The sequence below is a fragment of the Lutjanus erythropterus genome, chromosome 7 (assembly GCF_056507025.1).
Source record: "Lutjanus erythropterus isolate fLutEry1 chromosome 7, fLutEry1.hap2, whole genome shotgun sequence".
NCBI classification, from domain to species: domain Eukaryota; kingdom Metazoa; phylum Chordata; class Actinopteri; order Lutjaniformes; family Lutjanidae; genus Lutjanus; species Lutjanus erythropterus.
In genome coordinates, this window is record NC_139323.1 from 981,913 (window position 1) to 1,002,620 (window position 20,708).

At 40.6% G+C, this 20,708-nt stretch overlaps 1 protein-coding gene across 4 annotated transcripts in view; it reads left to right on the top strand.

Moving 5' to 3' along the window:
• Window positions 1-20,708, top strand: part of tbl1xr1a (TBL1X/Y related 1a) — an 87,198-nt gene that overhangs the window by 20,384 nt on the left and 46,106 nt on the right. Inside the window, exon 2 of one of the 4 annotated variants that reach the window (XM_084722359.1) lies at window positions 20,342-20,445. The exons of the other annotated variants lie outside the window; for them this stretch is intronic. The gene's annotated coding sequence lies outside the window, so the exon portion shown is untranslated. The remainder of the gene's footprint in view (window positions 1-20,341; window positions 20,446-20,708) is intronic. 4 annotated transcript variants of the gene reach the window in all.

The following is a 20,708-nucleotide window of genomic DNA, read 5'->3' on the forward strand; positions in this document are numbered from 1 at the left end:
AATCAACCTGACAGTGACAGATGGTGCACCTGCCATGACTGGCAAAAACAAGGGTCTGGTGAGCAAAATAAAGACTGTCGCTCCTAAAACTAACGCACTTCACTGTATTATCCATCAAAGCGTGCTGTGCGCAAAGCTAAGCGGGGAGCTCAAAGAGGTGATGGAGAAAACAATGAAAATTATTAACCACATCAGAGGAAATTCAAGCACGCAGCACTGCCTGTTCTGCAAATTTGTGCTCGAATCCCAGGCTTCTCATGATGACCTGTTACTCCACAATGACGTGTGCTGGCTCAGTAAGGGGAAAGCACTGGAGCGCTTCGTTGAACTCCGTGTCCAAGTAGTGGATTTTTTGAAACAAAGTAAATCAAAAGCGGCAGCTGACCATCTCTGCATCATGCAAGACAGAGAATACATGTGCAACGTTGCGTTTTTAACAGACATTTTCTCCCATTTGAATACACTTAATCTCCAGCTGCAAGGAAAAGAAAAATCAGTGGTGGATTTGGTGGAAAAACTTGATGCCTTTGGGAACAAACTTGACCTGTTCCATGCAGATTTGTTGTCAGAGAGGCTGCTGCACTTCAACACACTAAAGACGGTGGGAGAAAGCAACGTAACAGACAAGATGAAGACATTCATCACACAATTAAAAGACAACTTCTGTGCTAGATTCGATGACTTTTTCATTTCCAGGGATGTCATTGGATTTGTGTGTGACCCATTCACCATCAGCCCAAGCGGAGAATTTTCCACAAACAGTGAAAATGATGCCGTTGGACGAGGTGGCCATTCAGAGCGAGGTGGCTGAAATCCAGGCTGCAGGCGACATGAAGGCTGCTCTCCGTGGTGCTGAAAGCCTGAGCGCATTTTGGGTGTCTTGTCCCGAGAACTATGGCACAATAAAGACGCTGGCTATGTATGTGCTCACCATGTTCAGTTCAACCTACACCTGCGAGGCTGCGTTCTCCAAGATGAACTCGATAAAAACACACGAGAGGAACCGACTGTCAAACCTGTCTTTGGAGGACTGTTTGCTCATAAGTCTGACAGCGGCCAAGCCTGATGTGAAAAAGTTGGTGTCAGAGGGGAAATGTAACTTCAGCCATTAAGCAGTGTGAGTAGCCCATTTCAGCCTTGTGATTTGAAATCACTATAGCCCATTTAACGTTTTATTTGATGTGCGAACATTATTTGTGACCTGTTTTGTTCTGGTACTAGGTTAGTATTTATTTACCATGCTATTTTAAACAGTGCAGCGAGTCTGTCCTCATCTGGAATGTAGCCTAAATAGAGTCATAAATGGTGGGGATTACTGATAGTTTAGAGTCTCAGTTGTTGCCGTTTTCAGTTGCTTTAATAGTGTGGACCACATGATATTTTCTCTTTGATCCTCACAATTTTGGAATCCAACCAATCTGAACCCGGCTCGCCGAACCGTCCAATCCGGCCCGCGGGCTGCCAGTTGATGATCACTGGTCTATGGCCTGAAGTCCTCAATATACTCCTAAGAAATAATGACCGTGGGTAGCTTGAAAGAGAGCCTGGTTTTGTCAGTATAGCTGTATCTACCAATAAATTTAAGCATGTAACAATATTAGGTCAGTGCTGTTGCAGTGATCTGCAGTTATTTAGGTTTGGCTCAAAGCTGTGTTAGTGCCATTCTTTTGTTTGTTTTTTCATATTAATACATTTATGATAAGTAAAGTAATGTGGGACCAATAAATAATATGTAATGTTAATGTGGATCTGTCCTTGTGGTCTGAGCAAGCTAGCTGCTTGTGTAAAGTCATCGTTAGACAATATTGCAAATGAATTTCTTCAGTTGGACCATTTCATTTTCAGATGTAGCTATATTGTAACCCCAGGACATGTCTATAAAGTCAGTTTACACACACACACTTACACACACACACACACACACACACACACTGGAGATGCGAATCACACAGCAGACATGTATGGCTTCCATGTAACAACAAAATTAACACTGCAGTATAACTTAAAAAAAAAACAGGAAAAAAACATTACTTGCAAGCATTATTTATTATTATTTAGTTGACCTCAAATGAGGCCTTAATTTTACACAGTTTCTCTTGACTGTCCCTCAGTATTACAGCATTAGTCCAGTATCGCCCCAGCCAGTGGGTGTAGCTCCATTAGCTGTGCAGCATGCAAACACTGCCTTCATAAAGCATAAAACATGGCAAACATAAAGTTTTCAAGTTTGAAGTGAGGTCACAGACAACCAGTATTGAGCTTGAATTGTTACTGGCCTTGTATAGCTTGTTGGATTTTTTTAGGCATTGACTCATTAATTTAACATGCACTTCTGTCATGAAAAAAAGAAAAAAAAATATGAACGTTGCAGTTGTTGTGATTGCTTGCCATCTCCTGCAGTTGGTTTGTCAGTAGCGCCTGTTGTGCCAGCTGTATATTAGCTTATTTCTTCTTTTTGTAGATTATTTTGAGCTTTTTAGCATTTATTTGATAGGACAGCTTAAGACAGGCAGGAAATGGTGGGATGACATGCAGCAAAGGATCACAGGCTGGAATGGAACCTATGGTCACTGCTGAAGACTCTAGCCTCTGTATGTGGGGCATGTTCTCTCCAAACTGAGCCACCAGAGCACCCCACATATTACTCTTTTTATTGACATATTTAGAGATGCTCCAATTTTTTTCCCTTCCCGATAGTAATCCTGACACCTGAACTTTGCTTAGTGTCTGATGTGAACTGAACTGAGTGCCAGTTTGCTACCAGTGCAGTTCCTACCCAGAAAGTGCACATTTTTAAGCCCACAAAAATTTTTTCTTTTTTGTTTTTGTCCAGATTTCTATGTGTCTGCGGACACCAGAAGGGCTCTTCAGGTCATACAGTAGGCCCATATTTGTGCACAGTAATGTAGCAGTGGTTCTGGATCAGTCTTGCTGGGTATGTTGGCTGGGGCCAGTTGTTTTGTTAGGACACTTTTAACTTAACTTTTAACAAGATAGTAAGGGTACACAAAGTAATAGCATGCAAAAAAAAACCATAAAATACTATGATTTGTGTTTATTTCACTAACATGGTGTCAGTACCAGATCATTGTGAGAAAGAAAATTGTTAATTAAATAAATAAATCATACTGCCTCCCTTTTGTTTCACTTAGCAATAATGAATATTGATGTCAGTAAAATATATAATATCTGCTCACAGTTGTGTGAATTGACCTGTGTATGAAGCCTCTGTAGTGCAAAATAATTGAAGAGATGAGACTGTCCTGTCCCTTATGCTTTACTCACAAGTGTGTTAATTAATCTGGCTATGAAGCATTGGTAACATAACATAACACAACGTTAGTTTCTATAGAAATGAGACTCAGCCCTCTCCCCTCCTCTCTCATCCCACTTCAACAGTGGTGGTCCAGTTTCAGCAGCAGTGCACTGCTGTTTTGGGTTTCATAAATTTTGTGGTATCAGATTGGAGCAAAGACTTGTTGACTTGCTGTACCCTGGAACTGTATTTACAAACAGTATTGGAAGACTTTGCTGATACTGGTATTGGAACAGCTCTACTAATGTTTTCTTTCATACTTTATTAAATGGTTTGTAAGCAATCGCATCTCTTAATGTAAGTATTGGTTCAGGCAGAACACTGAAATTGTTTTAGGCTTTTTTTATTCATACTACACAACCACTGGATCATTCACAGCTGTGTGGCTATCAGCTGATGTCCAATCAAATTTATGCAGGTATACAGCTTGGCCATCAGAACTTGACACTTCTCATTGTTAGGGCCTGGTCACACATACTCAAAGAAAAGGGCATGGCCACAAATTTGCATTCCTCTTTTGCACTGAGTTTAAATTTGGTCATCTTTGAGATGGCAGGCTCACAGCCTCAGCCAATAGCAAAGACATTTGTGTGTCAGGCAATGGCTGCTCCCCTGCATTCACATATCATTGACCAGGACATACCTCAGCTGATATACTCATTCAATTGCTGTTTGCTGCTGCAGCTTCCCTCACCACCCCAACCTCCTTTATTGTTTTAATATTGCTCATTTAACTATTTTGCTATAATTGGTCAGCTCCTTGATGCAAGTGTTGTTGACTGAAGCAGAACCAGTACATGTCATACAAAACTGTGTTAGGAATGCTTACTTTGCTTATTAGCTGATGGGAACAATCCAATCCAGCTGGTGTCTCTGTGTTGCCAGAAAGAAAAGACAGGGACAGTGAGCACACCATAGCTTCCAGGACAGGGTTGACCTGCCAACACAGGAACACCACGCCATACTGCAGCTGCATTGAGGGTGCAGATTTAATGTGAATTGCTGACCCTGGCTTTGTGGCCCATGCCAATGTTGTTTTGCCTAACATGTTTGATTTTGTCAGGAGAGTTTCTGTCATTGTGAATGTGTGGTGTTACTGAAGTCTGAGTCATACTGGTCTTAACCAATGGGAGTATATTAGAGTAACTGGCCGCCGTTGGCAACCTGTTTTAATAATCACCAACTCTGATTCGGTCAAAATAAATCTGTTAGAGTTAGATGTGAAAATAGTCTGGCTCTACAGGCTGGTGTCCTCCAGCTCAGTGCACTCATCCTTCGGGCCAGTGAGTGTGTACTGTGCTAATGAATGAGAGTCAGTTGCAGAGCAGCAGCTGTCGTTCATGCATATCAGTAAATTAACAAAATAAAATGACTTTGTCCAAAAACCCAATGTATAGCTGATATATTCATATATGTATATATATTCATGTAGTGCAATGTGCAGTAAGTGCCACCAAGTATTGTTGCTGATCTAAGATAATAGGTTTACCAATCTAGCATGGCAAATAATGGTGGCAGATTAACCACTCAAAATTTGCAGCAGTTATTTATCAGTTGGTCTTCAGTTTCACACAGAAGTAAACAAAAGCAGGTGTTTTATTTATGGCCAGGAACCTTTGATTTTAAGACTTGAAAAGTATGGTTCATGTGTACTTGGGTACAGTCTGCATCAGGTGTGAAAGTGAACAGTACAAAAAAAAGAAGTGGACTGCAGTTGGGATCTTGGCTCTTTTACACCATAGCAACGGACAGTGAGGTGGTGAGGGGAGGTAGGTGATGACGCAAGTGTACTTGGGCGCAGAATAACTTAATTAACGTGAAAGCTTATCGTAAGTGTAAGTGCAACGAGAGAAAGAATCATGGGCAAAAAACAGAACCCTAAAAAACCCTGAACATTAACCCCTCTTTTAACATACTGTAACGAAAACAATGATTATGTTATCATTTAACTACTCTAATGAACTGTACAGCTGCTTTCAGCTGCTGTAAACAAATTACCACAGATCCGTGTTGAACAGAAATATAACTGAGAAATTATAAAAATGAATAAATAAATAAATAAAGCAGAGTAATGGATATATAAATACAAATCTACCGCTTTGCGTGATGCAAGGTCTGTGTTGTGACTGGCTTGATAAAACAATGAGAAATGTAAATAGATTGACAGCCCTTACTAAAGTATGGCGATGAATATTAGTGTCCGTGACACAGTGTGTCATTCACAAACTAGAAGAAATAATAAAGAAAATTAAGTAGATTTAAAGAGAACACTATCTAGAGCATTTAGGCACCATTAGTTATTCATTTTTAGCTTGGTGTAGAGTAAACAAAAATCATTCGGTGGGTGCAGTGTCACTGCTAGTACTTTCTCGCATGTCAAATGTCATTACTCACTTCTCAAATTCTGTAAGGAAACTTTGGACGTCAGCTGGCGAAGAGAAAAATCTAACAGTTCCTTGGTGCCGGATCCTTAGTTTGGCCGGGTAAAACAGGGCATAATCAATGTTTTTCTCCCGGAGTTTCTTTTTCACTGTGCTGAATTCTTCTCTTTTGCGCTGCAACTCGGAGCTGTAGTCTGGGAAAAAGGATATCTTCTTGTTGTCCAGAAGAATATCACCCTTTCCCCATGCAAGACGGAGGACCTTTTCCTTATGGCTGAAGTTGAGGAACTTTGCAATGATGGGTCGTGGCCTCTCTGAAACTTTGCCAACGCGGTGAGCTCTCTCGACCACTATGGGGGATGGGAAGTTGTCTCCGCCAAGGAGTTTCAATATGAGCTGCTCCAGGAAACCCCGCCATGTCCCGTCCTTCCATCTTCTTTCCGGTATGTCGATACGTTGGACTAGGGCTGGGTGGTATACAGATTCGTACCAAAAACTGGTCTTTATTTTCCGTTATGATATGAATTTTTCATATACTGCCATACCGGTGAATAGCCCAAACAATGTCCGGAACGTGCGCAGGCAAAGTGTTTCAGCAGGGACCCATTTCACTGCTGCACACCAACACCACAGGCGTGCTGGCTTGAGCGTGTGTACTAGGGATGTTCCTGGCAACTAATTTCTCTGTTGATTAGATGCAAAATTTAGAATAGTCACTAAGAAAACACAAGGCAGAATTTATTAATTTATAATGTTAAACACTGTCCGAAAAAAATACTGTGTTTATTAAGAGCCATTTGATGATGTTAATCACAGTCTACAATTGCCAAATCGTACTTTAAATGCTGCTGAAATGCGCGCTACTTTGCACTGTGCAATAGGCTTACGCTTCACATTTTCAGACCAAAGAGGGTCACAGTGTCTGCAGGTAAAGGACCCAGAGCTAACGTTAGCAGCTAGTAGTAGCAGCAGCAGCAGCAGCATCTCCGCCTGCAGGTTTATGTCTGTGTATGTGCTTAATGTGGTTAAGTTTCTCCAGTCGAGTGATTATATATCAGCTTATTCTGTCACAGTCTACATGTATCTGTCCGACTTTGCTGATGTAAACATCCGGTGTTGCCACGGTGATCGGGTGAGAGGGGCTGCTGTCTGACAGTGCTGCAGCCCCGACTAGTGGTGTGCGGCAACAGATAACTAGCATCATGCATTAATGAAATATGGACACATATTTCGTTTTTAAATATTCTAAATGACTAGTATTTCTGGTGCCGACTAGCGTGGGTGGGGACGTTTAATTGTATAGTCGTCCATGTAATGGTAACCATTAGGGTTGTCATGATACCAGAATTTCAGTAGTCCATACCAATACCTGTGAATTTTCACGATTCTCGATACTAATTTGATACCACGATTATAAAAAAAAACAAAAAAACAACTGCAGAAACTCTGCTACTGCCCTATTCAGCTTTTTTGCCTCCGTTGAATTCGAGTCATAATTTCTGTGCCTTTCAAAAGCTTCAGTGATTTTTGGCTGTTAGTGTGTGACTTTCCTCCTGCTTCTCCTGGTCTGGCTCACACTGATACTGTAAAGGAAAAAAACAAACTTTTAGTTTAAATAACATAAGAGACTGTCAGACAGTATCTCATCATGACACCTTACATATAATGACGCAGACTGTAAACTTCATCTACACGAGGGAATGACTGAGCGAGAGACTAGAAGCCTGCACGGCTGCGCTTCAGCTGACTCTCATGCCAAAATCACGGAACGTAGCAGGCATATTCGGGTTAACGTATAACGTGACAGTGACAACAGTGATAGTAAACGGAAACTCACTCACTTTGAATTCTCTAAACAAGTCGGGGTGCCTGTCTTTGAGGTGTTTGGCCAGGTTTGATGTGCTTCCTCCTTTCGTTTGAAAACTTCTGAGGCACTGTTTGCATGTGGGCTTGTTCGAGTCTAGAATTGCTCCGTATTCATCCGCCTCGAATGCAAAATTTTTCCACACGCGACTCTTAGTACCTGTCTTGTCGACGAGCCGACGCGTTATACCGCTCTCACTTGCTGAAGCTATTTTTTTCTAAGACGGCAGGTTTTATTGTTCAGCGCCACTGACTGCTCTGTGCTGCTCACGCGTATAATGCCCCCGTCAGTTCCACCAAGAATCGACACGGCTCGCCGAAGGAGACGTGGTTTATTCGGTTCTGACGGTACCAGAAAAAAGCAAGTATCGAATTATTTTTTTCATGTTGGTATCGAATTGGTATCGGAAGTATCGGTTCTTGTGACAACACTAGTAAATATACTTTTAAGAGGTCATGCTGTTACCTGTGGTTGGACATGAAAAAAACATGATACAGTCCTTATGACAGTAAAATGGGCTATTTAAAGACAATCAACTGCAGTAATTCTGTTCTCAGTAGAAGAAAATGTGGGTAAAAACACTGTTGCATGAAAAAAAAAATACCGTCAACTACTGTGAAACTGATATGATTTTTTAAAAAAACCTTGGTATGAAAATTTTGTCATACCGCCCAGCCCTACTTTGGACCTTCTGCTACAGTTTTCGAGGTCATCAGCTTTTTCTTTTAGGACAGCCAGTTGTTTTTCCATTTCCTCCGTGCGGCTGCAGTATTCATTAATGTTGTCTTCATTAGTGCCAACTCGTGTCTCCAGCTCTTGGATTTGTTCAGATAATGTAGAGAGGGAGTTTTCAGTTTTGGTTAGTGATGTTTGTATGTCCGTCGTCTTTTTGTCGATGTGTTTAAGCAGGTCTTCTTTGCTATCATGGACAGCTTTCAATAAACTGTCAAGTGCTTCTTGTCCATCTGCCATGCTAGCACTGTTAGCTTGGCGGTTGTCGGGGCTTGTATCACTGTAACCGGCTTGTTTGCGATATTTTTTACTCCTGAGGTTTGCCAAGCACTGATGGGTAGAGTAGTCGGATACTATGGTAACGTTGATAGACAATAAATGGTCAGGATAAAAGCAGTTGTTAGAGTTCAAGTTTGGGAGCTCACGAATGCGCATCCATACCTGCCGACGCCCCCTTGTGTCTCCCCCGATTCCGATTTTTTGAAGGGTCTGATCTGCCGATTCCGATTTTGGCTGATTCCGATTTTCAGTCTTTCTAAGAACTTTAATTGACAGCATTCACAAACATTTTTGCAACTTTTCTAACTGACTATTAAATATTCATAAAATACTCTTTAAATTTTCTCCAAAGTCCTCCAGGTTACAGCCAGGCCTTATTATAGTTTTATATTAAGATTATGAATCAGGTGAACGTGATCTCGCGAGATCATGGAATCTCACAGGATTTCACAGGATGCGACTTCACGTGATCTCACGTGGAAGCAGATGTAAACAAACCAGACACAGACATGGCTATGGTAAAACTTTGCTGTGAGAAAAAAAGACGCAGAAGTTAAAGGAGTCTGGATGAGAAAATGTTTGAGGAGACACATCAACACAGGTTGTTTATTCTTCAGCCAGAACAGGAGGTGAGATTTTAACTGTCCCTCTGTGAACAGCAGTCTGCTGCTGGCTAACATTAGCTTGAAGAGCTACATAGTTTATGGCTGTTTTGCGACATTGTCAGCTGCTCTGTCTCGTTGTAGACTGTCTGTCTTCTCTTTATCCTGTTCTTGGAATCTGTTGCTGACATCAACTTCATGTAAGCATGTGTCAGAGTGTGTGTAGCTGTTATGAGCCCTGTGTTGATATCATGGTCAGTTTGTCTGCTGCACGCATGATGTGACCATCATGCAGAACATGTGTCTGACAATGACGGGCACAGAATCAGATATGTGATGCTGACCAGCCGGTCATCGGTCAGGGCCTGTCACATGAAAACCGGCCCGATTCCCAGCATTGCCGATTAATCGGTGCAAGTCTAATTGTGTTATTATCAGGGATAGCTGGGCTCAGCACAGGTTCAGAAGTTAATGTGTTTGACTGTAATGCAGGGATAAATCTGAAGGTTCCATGCTTTGGTGGAGCATGTCTTGTGGATTGGATTGGCCAGTATTGCCAGAGAACTGATCTCATCATGGATTTCTGGTGTTGACAAGTACTTAGTGATGTGACCCATGTTTATGATGTGGTGGTGTTGTTGAATGAAAGGTCTGTAGGCCATAAGCTCCCCATATATACAAGGGAGCAGTGATTTTTATCTCTTTAGGAAGGTGTGATGGTATGGTAGTGGCTTGTTTCTGATTGTGGCTGTTATGTCTGACATGGATTACTTTACATGCATCTAGTATAGGAGAAAGAAGAGATTTAGGGATAGCCTAATAACTAGAGATGCACCGATTGCAATTTTCTTAGCCGATTTTCAGTCTTTCTAAGAACTGTAGTTGACAGCATTCACAAACATTTTTGCAACTTTTCTTGTGAAAATTAAATTAGATGTTCATAGACACTGACTATTAAATATTCATTAAATACTATTTAAATCTTCTCCAAAGACCTCCAGGTTACAGCCAGGGCTTATTATAGTTTTACATTAAGATTATGAATCAGCTGAATGTGATGACTCGCCGGTCATGCTGAAAACCGGCCGGTTCCGGTCTCTGGCCAGTCGATCGGTGCATCTCTACTAATAACCTGTCTTTAATGCAAGTGAGAGCACAAAGGTATCAATGAATGTAAATTTATGAAATATTTTAAACCTTTAAAATTTTTTTTTTTTTTTTAAAGGTTATTTTTTAGGCATTTTTGCCTTTATTGACAGTGACAGCTGAAGGTATGACAGGAAAGGGGGGTGAAGAGACAGGGGATGACACGCAGCAAATGAGCCACAGGCGGGATTCGAACCGGCAGCCGCTGCAGAGGACTAACAGCCTCAATACATGGTGCGCCCGCCCTACCGACTGAGCTATAGGGGCGCCCCGAAACCTTTAAATTTTGATGCTGTATTTTGCTGTTTTGGTTTATTTTTGTTGGGTAACCCTCTATTTACTTACATTGTTCATTTAGTAAGTGCTAAAGAAGAGTTAATATGATGTGTTATGAGTGGAATTACTGGTAACTGTATTGTGTAAGGGTCGATATAACAGGGACATAGGCATCCTTTACAAAGTTGACAACCAGCAATGTGTCTGTATTAGGGCTGCACAATTAATCTAAACATTATTGAAATCACAATCTGGCCCAGTGCAATATCCAAATTACTGAAGATGCAATTTTTTTGATAAAAGGTAAGGTTGATAAAATGTGTGGCAAAACAGTGTTATAATGAAATAATATTGGCTTGGACTGTATCAAGTATTGCAGTATACAGACGGTATTATTTTCATTACCATCAAAAATACAGACGATTCTCTTTCTATGGTATTAAACTGATAGAGAGATGCTGTATTGAGATTATGTCGCCAGAGGTCAGTTTCCTACTGGAGGTAAAGGCAGCGCAGCCAATCCAAGAAACATGATGCCTGGGGGATAAAAATACACAATTAAGTAGTAAAAAAGAAAAATGTGTGAATATTTTGGGTTTAGATGATAAAGGCTGCAGCTAGGGCTTATTTGTGTGGACACCCAGGTTTGGTTTGGCACCAGTTTTGTCATTTTTATTTCTTTAATCAGTCCGGGAGGATGAAGGCATCCGTGATTGATTAGTGATCACATCCCTCACCTGTTCACTCTGCTGTGAGAAGGTCTGAAAGTTTCTCACAGAGAAACACAGACTCTCCTGTTTTACGTTTAGGCCTCTTTATACAGTTGTTTAATTTTATAAGTGCATCTGGTTGGTGTCGATGTCATTAACCATCACGGTAGTTTCTGTTGTAATAAACTCCGTCATTAACAACAGTCTCCTCCACACGCAGCTTCTCTGCAGTTGGTCTGTGCGTTTCCTGTTCAGCTAAACCAGCGGCGGAAAGATTAGAAAAGTTGCGCCAGTTAAAATAGAAGCGTGCCGTCAAAATTTAAAATCTATTAAGGATTTATTGGTTATAGGTCCGGGTCCGTATAGGATGGCGCGTGGGTCCGGACTCGGACCGCGTTCCGCCTGTTAGGGTCCCCTGTCGTAGACTGAGCCTGTGTTTGAGCCGAGCGCAGCCTCTGGCTCTCTGCATACTCAAGCACGTTTTGATTTCAAATGGGAAAATAAATTGCTTGTGTTAGCTTTGTTGGCGGTCATAGTTACTCCACACATCTTGCAGATGACATTTTTCTGCTCAACATCCAACTTTTTAAACCCAAACCACGTCCAAGTCACGGATGTAGCACTGTTTTTTTTTTTTTTTTTAACCAGCCCCTCCTTCTCTGCCGTTACCAGCCATTTTCACACAGAGGCAGGTGTGATGACGGTATGACGGCAGAGCACAAATCTCTACCGTGGCCAAATTTATATCATTCCTACCGTCATACCACGCAGCCCTAGCTGCAGCTGTTGTTGTTTCCTAATTAACAGCATTGCTATGATGATCAGCTTCACCTACACTGAGTGAGTACTGTCTGTAGTAGAGCAGAGTTGATTTGAGCTATTTCACACATATACATGTGTAAGTTGTCATGATACCATACACCCTGGTAAAATGTCAGGCAGGCATAAAGGCATAAATCTCTCAGTTGTCCCGCTGGACCAGAAATTTGGCCAAACCTCACCATAAGTATTAAGTAATTGAAGAGTAATTTTGGCTTGAGTTTTGATTTTGTTCTTGAATTGTTTTTGGCTACTTTCCAAAGAAGACCTGTAATAAGTTTTGTTTTTTTCTGCATTGGGTACACAGCAACAGGTTGGTCACATGTAATTTCAAGTCATTTACAGGCCACAGGAGAGTAGTGGAGACGAAAAAAGGGATGAAAAAAAGCCACTGAGAACAAAGAGATTACAGATTTGAACAGAACAACTTTGTATTCTTAAGATATTTAAGAATAAATATTTATTTATCAATAAATCATTATTTATTTAGACCACCCTTGAGCATGAAGGGTTTGTTAGGTACTCATTAAGACCATGCCAGATTTTTGACATATTTTAACAAATTAAACAATAAAAAAATGGAGATTTTAGAACATTAGAAATTGGTGTAAATTAATTTTTGATACCTTTCAGCATGACTGGCCCTGACAAGTGACTGGCTGGTCAGCGTCACATATTTGATTCTGTACCAGATTCTGTATTCACATTAGACTTGCACCGATTAATCGGCAATGCTGGGAATCGGGCCGGTTTTCACTTGACAGGCCCTGACCGGTGACTGGCCGGTCAGCGTCACAAATCCGATTCTGTGCCCGTCATTGTCACACACGTTCTGCACGATGGTCACGTCATGCACGCAGCAGACAAACTGACTGTGATATCACCACAGCGCTGATCACAGCTACACACACTCAGCCCCAACACAAGGTTTGTATTTTGCCATAAAACAAAGATAGCAACCATATCACATTCACACTGGGGTAGTAGCACACGGGCATTAATAAATAACTGGATCAGTATCCGGTATCGCAAAGTTCAAGTAAGTATTCAAGTAAGGACAAAGTTGGATAAAAACGAGAGATGCACCGATCGACCAGACAGAGACCAGAACTGGCGGGTTTTCAGCGTGACAGGCCCTGACTGGTGACTGGCTGGTCAGCGTCGCATATCCAATTCTGTGCCCATCATTGTCACACATGTTCTGCACGATGGTCACGTCATGCGCGCAGCAGACAAACTGACTGTGATATCACCACAGCGCTGATCACAGCTACACACTCAGACACGTTCTTGCTTGAAGCTGGTGTCAGCGACAGATTCCAAGAACAGGATAAAGAGAAGACAGACAGTCTACAACGAGACAGAGCAGCTGACAATGTCGCAAAACAGCCATAAACTGTGTAGCTCTTCAGGCTAATGTTAGCCAGCAGCAGACTGCTGTTCACAGAGGGACAGTTAAAATCTCACCTCCTGTTCTGGCTGAAGAACAAACAACCTGTGTTGATGTGTCTCCTCAAACATTTTCTCATCCAGACTCGTTTAACTTCTGCGTCTGTTTTTCTCACAGCAAAGTTTTACTGCAGCAAACTGTTGCACCGCATCAGTCTCCGGTTTGTTTACATCTGCTTCCATGACATCATGCAAAATCACGTTTACATAATCAAATGTACATAATCTTGATATAATAATGTAATAACGCCTGGCTGTAATCTGGAACACTTTTGGAGAAAATGTAAAAGTTACTTAATAGTCAGTGTTTTATTATGGACGTCCAAATTAATTTATAATTATGGTTCTTAGACTGAAAATTATAAATTGGTAGATCAGACCTACCAAAATCGCAATTGGGCAAGAAAATTGCAATCAGTGCATCTCTGCTGAAAAGTGGATTTGGTGGGCTTCATAAGGAGGTGAACCCTACTACAACTTGAATAAATAACGTGACACACTTAAAGACACCATAAATACAAGTAGGTTGGCTGTTTACAGTTTAGGACAGTTTACTTTGGATTACTATTCTACAATGTCTGTGTCTTGGGTGGCACGGTGGTGCAGTGCTTAGCACTGCCGCCTCACAGCAAGAAGGTACCGAGTTCGATCCCCTGGCTTGCTGGTGCGGGGCCTTTCTGTGCGGAGTTTGCATGTTCTCGTGGGTTCTCTCCGGGTTCTCCGGTTAATTGGTGACTGTAAATTGCCTGTAGGTGTGAGTGTGAGTGGTTGTCTGTCTATGTGTCAGCCCTGTGATGAACTGGCGACTTGTCCAGGGCCTCTTGCCCAGTGTCAGCTGGGATAGGTTCCAGCAGCCCGTGGCCCTTACAGAATAAGCGGTTACAGAAAATGAATGAATGAATGTCTGTGTCTTAGATTTTAAGCATCCATTCATGTTTTTAAACTTGATCTAATTTATAAATAGTATTAAATATTTAAAAGGCAGAGCATTTGTATGTGACAGTGCTGGACATGGTACATTTAAATCTCATCTGTCCCCCTAAAGCTGAAATGAAACTGTCACCATGGGTAGAGCTGACACTGACCTGTGTTAAGAGCTGTGCTCTCTTAAGGCACCAAGTTTCCTTTTCTGTTAGTCAAGGAAAAAGGTTGATACTGAGAGCATGCACCTTTGAGATTCCCTATAAGCAAGTCTACTTGCTTATAGGATAGGGCTGCACGATATTGGAAAAAACTGACATTGCAATTTTTTTTTAACCCTGCGATATATATTGCAATATGAAAAAATACAGGATTTTTTTTTTTTCGGATCGTGTCACGGTTTTGAGTCACAGATCAGATCATTTTTCGGATCAGCAAAAAAGAAAATAGTGGTGGCATTAGGGTAAAATTATTTTAAAAATGCACTTGTCTTTGATCTTTGTCTGTCTGTAATTATCACCACAGTTATGTAACGTAACAATAATGATAATGGTAATATATGAAAAACTTCAAACTTATACAGTGCTGTACTATGTATATACTATACATATATTAGATCAGTATACACTGTACAGTATAATACGCAACTACGCGCTGTAGTCTGGCTCAATGTCCCGCCTACAGCACAGCACATCTGATTGATTAGAAGTCATGAGTCAATCAATCAATCAGCAGACACGCTGTGTCACAGACGGGGTGAGACAGAACTGCACCGGTGAGCAGAGAGGAGCTGTGTAGAAGTTAAGACAGCTGATATCACTAAAGTTTCAGTGAACATCACAGTTTTATGATCTGTTTCTTTGGTGATAGCATAGTTACATCAGTGAAAAAAGTTACGGTCTGGATTTCACTCAAGGTGATGTGACGGCTTTTAAATCAGTCACTCTTCACAGAGATGTGCTGCACACAGCAGCATCTGTCCTGTCTGTTCACTGCAGCTCTGCATTGAGATGTTGGGTATTATAACTTGTACAAAAGTAACAGTGACAGTAAAACTATGATGTGGTCCGATGTGGTCCGATTCAGATCTGGCTTTGCATTCATCGTACTAATTGTGTTACCTCTCGTTGTAGCAACAGGTGCAAGGCACTGTCGACACAGAACACGTGTTTGGTCAATATCGTCCTTCTTGTAGCTGAAATAATTCCAGGTAACTGACGTCGCTTTTCTTTTTGGCACCAAGTCTTTGTTTTCGGTGATTTTCTCTTGTTCATTTTTCAATGTTGTTACCAGCGACTCACTCCACATACAGGGGCGTGGTCCGCTTTGGCAAACTGATTAAGTACAATTGTGATTGGTGGATCGCTGTGCGCAGCGCGTGTCAGATACCCTTGAAATTAGATGAGAACACATTTGCCTCCTACATCGCAGGACCTGCGATGTGACTATTGCGCACACGTACATTGCGATGACGATGCTCAAACAATATATCGTGCAGCTCTATTATAGGACTTCATGTATAGGACTTCAACTTCATGTTGCCTCCTTGCCAATTCTGGTATGCCAGCACTCTTGACAACAACCAACAACATGGCTGTTGATGACAGAAGGACACAACAGCACAGCTTGATACTGTGCATGGTGTATTTTGTTGCACAGCCATCACACCTGTTGAAGCTGTATGCCTAACAATCAGACATCAGATATCACTCAAAATTTATGCCTGTGAATGTTCACACTTAGAGTAAGGAATGGTTGCATGTGTTGGAAATGTTTCACTGGATAAAGATGGGGTCAGACTGTTCTTGGGTCAGTATCTATGATTATCAAGGCATTTTCAATTGATTGCTAGTGGCTTTGACTGAGGCTATAAAGTATAAAGCTGAAGCCATTTCTGATCCTTTCTGTGTCGTAAACCATTATGCTCTGGTCATTTTGAGAATCAGAACCTAGCTGATACAGGGCTTGTGCTTAAGGTTAGTTTGCCGTTTGACACACTCTTGACTACTCAACAAACTAGGCAAAAAACTGAACTCTACTGTGTTGAAACTGTTCCAGTGTCAATACTGAAATGAGCTGTGCTGGGTAGAAATAAATCTGGCTGCTGTTCCACCTCTCTTATCTCAATAAGTCAAAGTGTCAACTGTGCCTAAGGTGTCTTGTCTGTTCACTTTGTTGAGTTGGTGCTTTTTTTCTCAAATAGAAAATTATATTTTGTTTACTTCTGAATTCTCCTTGCATCTTCCCAGCCGTTGTGCATTCTTAAAAAAGTGCAGTGCATCAGAATTTATATTTGAACACTTATTTAGCAGCAGCAGCAATAAGGTTAGGGGATAGAATGTTATATTTACACTTACTACTTGAGTACTAGGGGTATCCCGATCCGATATTGATATCGGATATCGGTCCGATATTAGCCAAAAAACGAGTATCGGATTTTATCAGACTGCATCTAAAATCTCTGATATAACCACTTCGATAAGCAGTCCATTTTCTGCTCCAGCACTTCTATCCATAGGTGACTCTGGTTGCTGACTACTGTTCTCTGTTTGAGTAACATCACTTGATCAAGCCTTTTCTAACATTCCACACTACAAAATAAGTAATAAAAGTATGTATAATTTGTGCTGATATTGTATCGGATCAATATCGGTATCAGCCAATACTCAAGGCTGCAATATTGGTATCGTATCAGAAGTGAAAAAGTTGTATCGGGTAGGGATGCACGATATATCGGCATTAATACCGGTATTGACCGATATTTGTCATTTTTTAACACATCGGCATCGGTCCGATGAGTAAAACTGGACCGATATTATCAACGGATATTATCCGTCTAGTTGCTATTTGTGTATGTGTGTCGGGAGGTGGAGGAGGAGGGGGAGGGATATTTGGCCATGCTGTATTTGTTTGGGCATGTGACAGTGTCAGTGACAAAGGCACAGGATTGATTCCATTTTGAAAATAAAGGAAAGGCCAAAACGCACTAAAGGCGTCTGACTCTCGCGATTTGAAACGCACCCATTGTTCTAAATGGCAGAACACGCACTGAAAGCATCTTGACGCACGTCAAACTGACTTGACGCTTGCTTGTTCGATTTTGGAGCGTCAAATGAGGACCAGGGCTTAGTGAGTACTTATATATATATATATATGTATATATGTATATATGTATGTACATATATATATATACATATAAACATATCGATATCGGTAAATATCGGTTATCAGCTATAACAGCAATATTAATATCGGATATCAGTATCGGTCAGAATTTTCAAATCGGTGCATCCCTAGTATCGCGACATCCCTATTGAGTACAATCATTCCCAAACGGTGGGTCACAGGAGCTTTTATTTGGGTCGCTAAATAAATAAACAATTATGGAAGAAATTTTGCAAATTCAAGACATTTGAGGACATCATCTTGGACTTTGATAAACATTTTATGACATTGTAGTGACCAAACAACTAATCAAATAGTGGAAAAACTATTGCCAGGTTGATCACCAGATTGATTGAACATCCATGCGCCCCACCTGTTTCACAGGTTTGGACCCACTTATCAATTGAAAAGATTGGGACAGGATTAATTAATTAATTTTAATTATTTTCTGACATATTATGGACCACACAACTAATTGATTGACTAATTCATTAAAAAAAAGTTTATATACATATATAGGTTTGCTTTAATTGTTTTAATTTCTAAACTGCCGGAAAAGACTTGTCCAAGACAAGAATTCACCATTTCAGAAATTGTAAGCTTTCAGCATCTAAAACTAAGATGGTCACTGATAATATAAGTTTACAAATGTGCTATTATAATCATCTAGGGCTGCACGATATTGGAAAAAACTGACATTGCGATTTTTTTTAACCCTGCGATATATATTGCGATATGAAAAAAAACAGGATTTTTTTTCCCGGATCATATCACGGTTTTGAGTCTCAGATCGGATAATTTTTTGGATCAGCAAAAAAGAAAAAAGTGGTGGCATTAGGGTTAAATTATTTTTCAAATGCACTTGTCTTTGATCTTTGTCTGTCTGTAATCATCACCATAGTTATGTAATGTAATAATAATGATAATAGTAATGATAATGGTAATAATATTAAAAACTTCAAACTTATACAGTGCTGTACTATGTATATACTATACATATATTAGATCATTATACACTGTACAGTATAATACACAACTACGCTCTGTAGTCTGGCTCAGTGTCCCACCTACAGCACAGCACATCTGATTAGAAGTCATGATCAATCAGTAGACACACTGTGTCACAGATGGAATGAGACAGAGCTGCACCGGTGAGCAGAGAGGAGCTGTGTAGAAGTTAAGGCAGCTGATATCACCAAAGTTTCAATAAACATCACAGTTTTATGATCTGTTTCTTTGGTGATAGCAGAGTTACATCAGTGAAAAAAGTTATGGTCTGGATTTCACTCAAGGCGATGTGACGGCTTTTAAATCAGTCACTCTTCACAGAGATGCACTGCACACAGCAGCATCTGTCTACATAGAGATGTCAGGTATTATAACTTATACAAAAGTTTCAGTGACAGTAAAACTATGATGCTCACATGTGATCCGATTCAGATCTGGCTTTGCATTCGTCATACTGAGCTGTGTGGTGCCGACGTAAATGGTCAAACAAATTAATTGTGTTACCTCTCGTTGTAGCAACAGGTGCAAGGCACTGTCGACACAGAACACGTGTTTGGTCAATATCATCCTTCTTGTAGCTGAAATAATTCCAGATAACTGGCATTGCTTTTCTTTTTGGCACCAAGTCTTCGTTTTCGGCGATTTTCTCTTGTTCGTTGCTCATTTTTCAATGTTGTTACCAGCGACTCACTCCACATACAGGGGCGTGGTCCGCTTTGGCAAACTGATTAAGAATGATTGTGATTGGTGGATCGCTGCACACAGTGTGTGTCAGGTACCCTTGAAATTAGATGAGAACGGTATATCAAACGATATACTGTGCAGCTCTATAATCTAATCTTTGTTTTAAACGAATGTTTGCCTTTTATAGTTGTGTCCCTGATTTTCATCAACTCTGTCAGATTTTTACAAAGACATGATTTAATCAGGCATAAAAAGGCTTAAGGACCCCCGTCTCACTTCCTGGTTTAAAAAAGGCAGCTCAAGCACTGGAAAATTTTAACAAACTATTTTTTTTGACAAATTCATTATATGATATTGCTGTCAGGTCTGTCTCAACCATATCCTGTCAACTCTGTAGCCCTTGTAAATCAAAGCAAAATAAGAATAATGGTTTAAAAATGTGTATTTTGATTAACATTAAGCATTATGAGCAACTAAAATAATAAAAAATAATAAAATGGCTGCTTACGACGACTATGCTGTGAAATGAAAAAGCGTAACATTTTGTCAACTCTGTATGACATCAAGTTTCGAAGATGAGATGTCAACTCCGTCAGCCTTATTATTTAATAAAAAATTTAATCATGAGAAATTTGGCCTACTAAAAGGTTTAATAGCCAAGTTAAGTTTGATCCTTTAAAATGTATTTTACAGCATAATTTAAAAGTGAAAATCAAAACCCTCCTCCTCCCCCTGGGTGCTGCTATTTATAAAAGAGTGTATTAGTGTTGATCTTTCCTGTTAAAAGGGTTACTAATGAAGGCAGAGATAAAAACACAGGTGTTTCATATTTCATGTTCAGTCAGAAATAAACATCTTGACAGCATTGTACTGCCTACAAACCTCATTCCTGCCATGCCATCCGCAACCATCAACAATTTGGCGTTTCTCTGGCCACACCCAACTACTGCTTTCTTTATGGTAACATTATCTCTCCCTTTGCTCTGCAGCCTCTGCCACAGCCTCGCCAACATTGTAGAGAGATGGGAGGAAGGGTGACAGAGGAGTCAAGGGAAAGGGTGTCTGGAAGGACAGAGACACAGAAGGAATCAAGGTCAGGGAAAATAGGGGAGAAAGCCAGGAGAGGGAGCCTGGATAAAAATCTAAATGTTCAGTGATTTCCAGTACACTTCACAGTATTATGCAATCCAGCAACACTCTAATGCCACCTCAGTGTGCAGCTTTAATAATTACCAAACTGAATCTCAGTATCACAGCAGCTCATTGCTTTACATTACACAGGTGTGTATATGTTGGCAGTGAACATCCTGTAGTGGTGTGTTGTTGTCTCCCTCTGTCCTCGGACTGAAGAGGTGA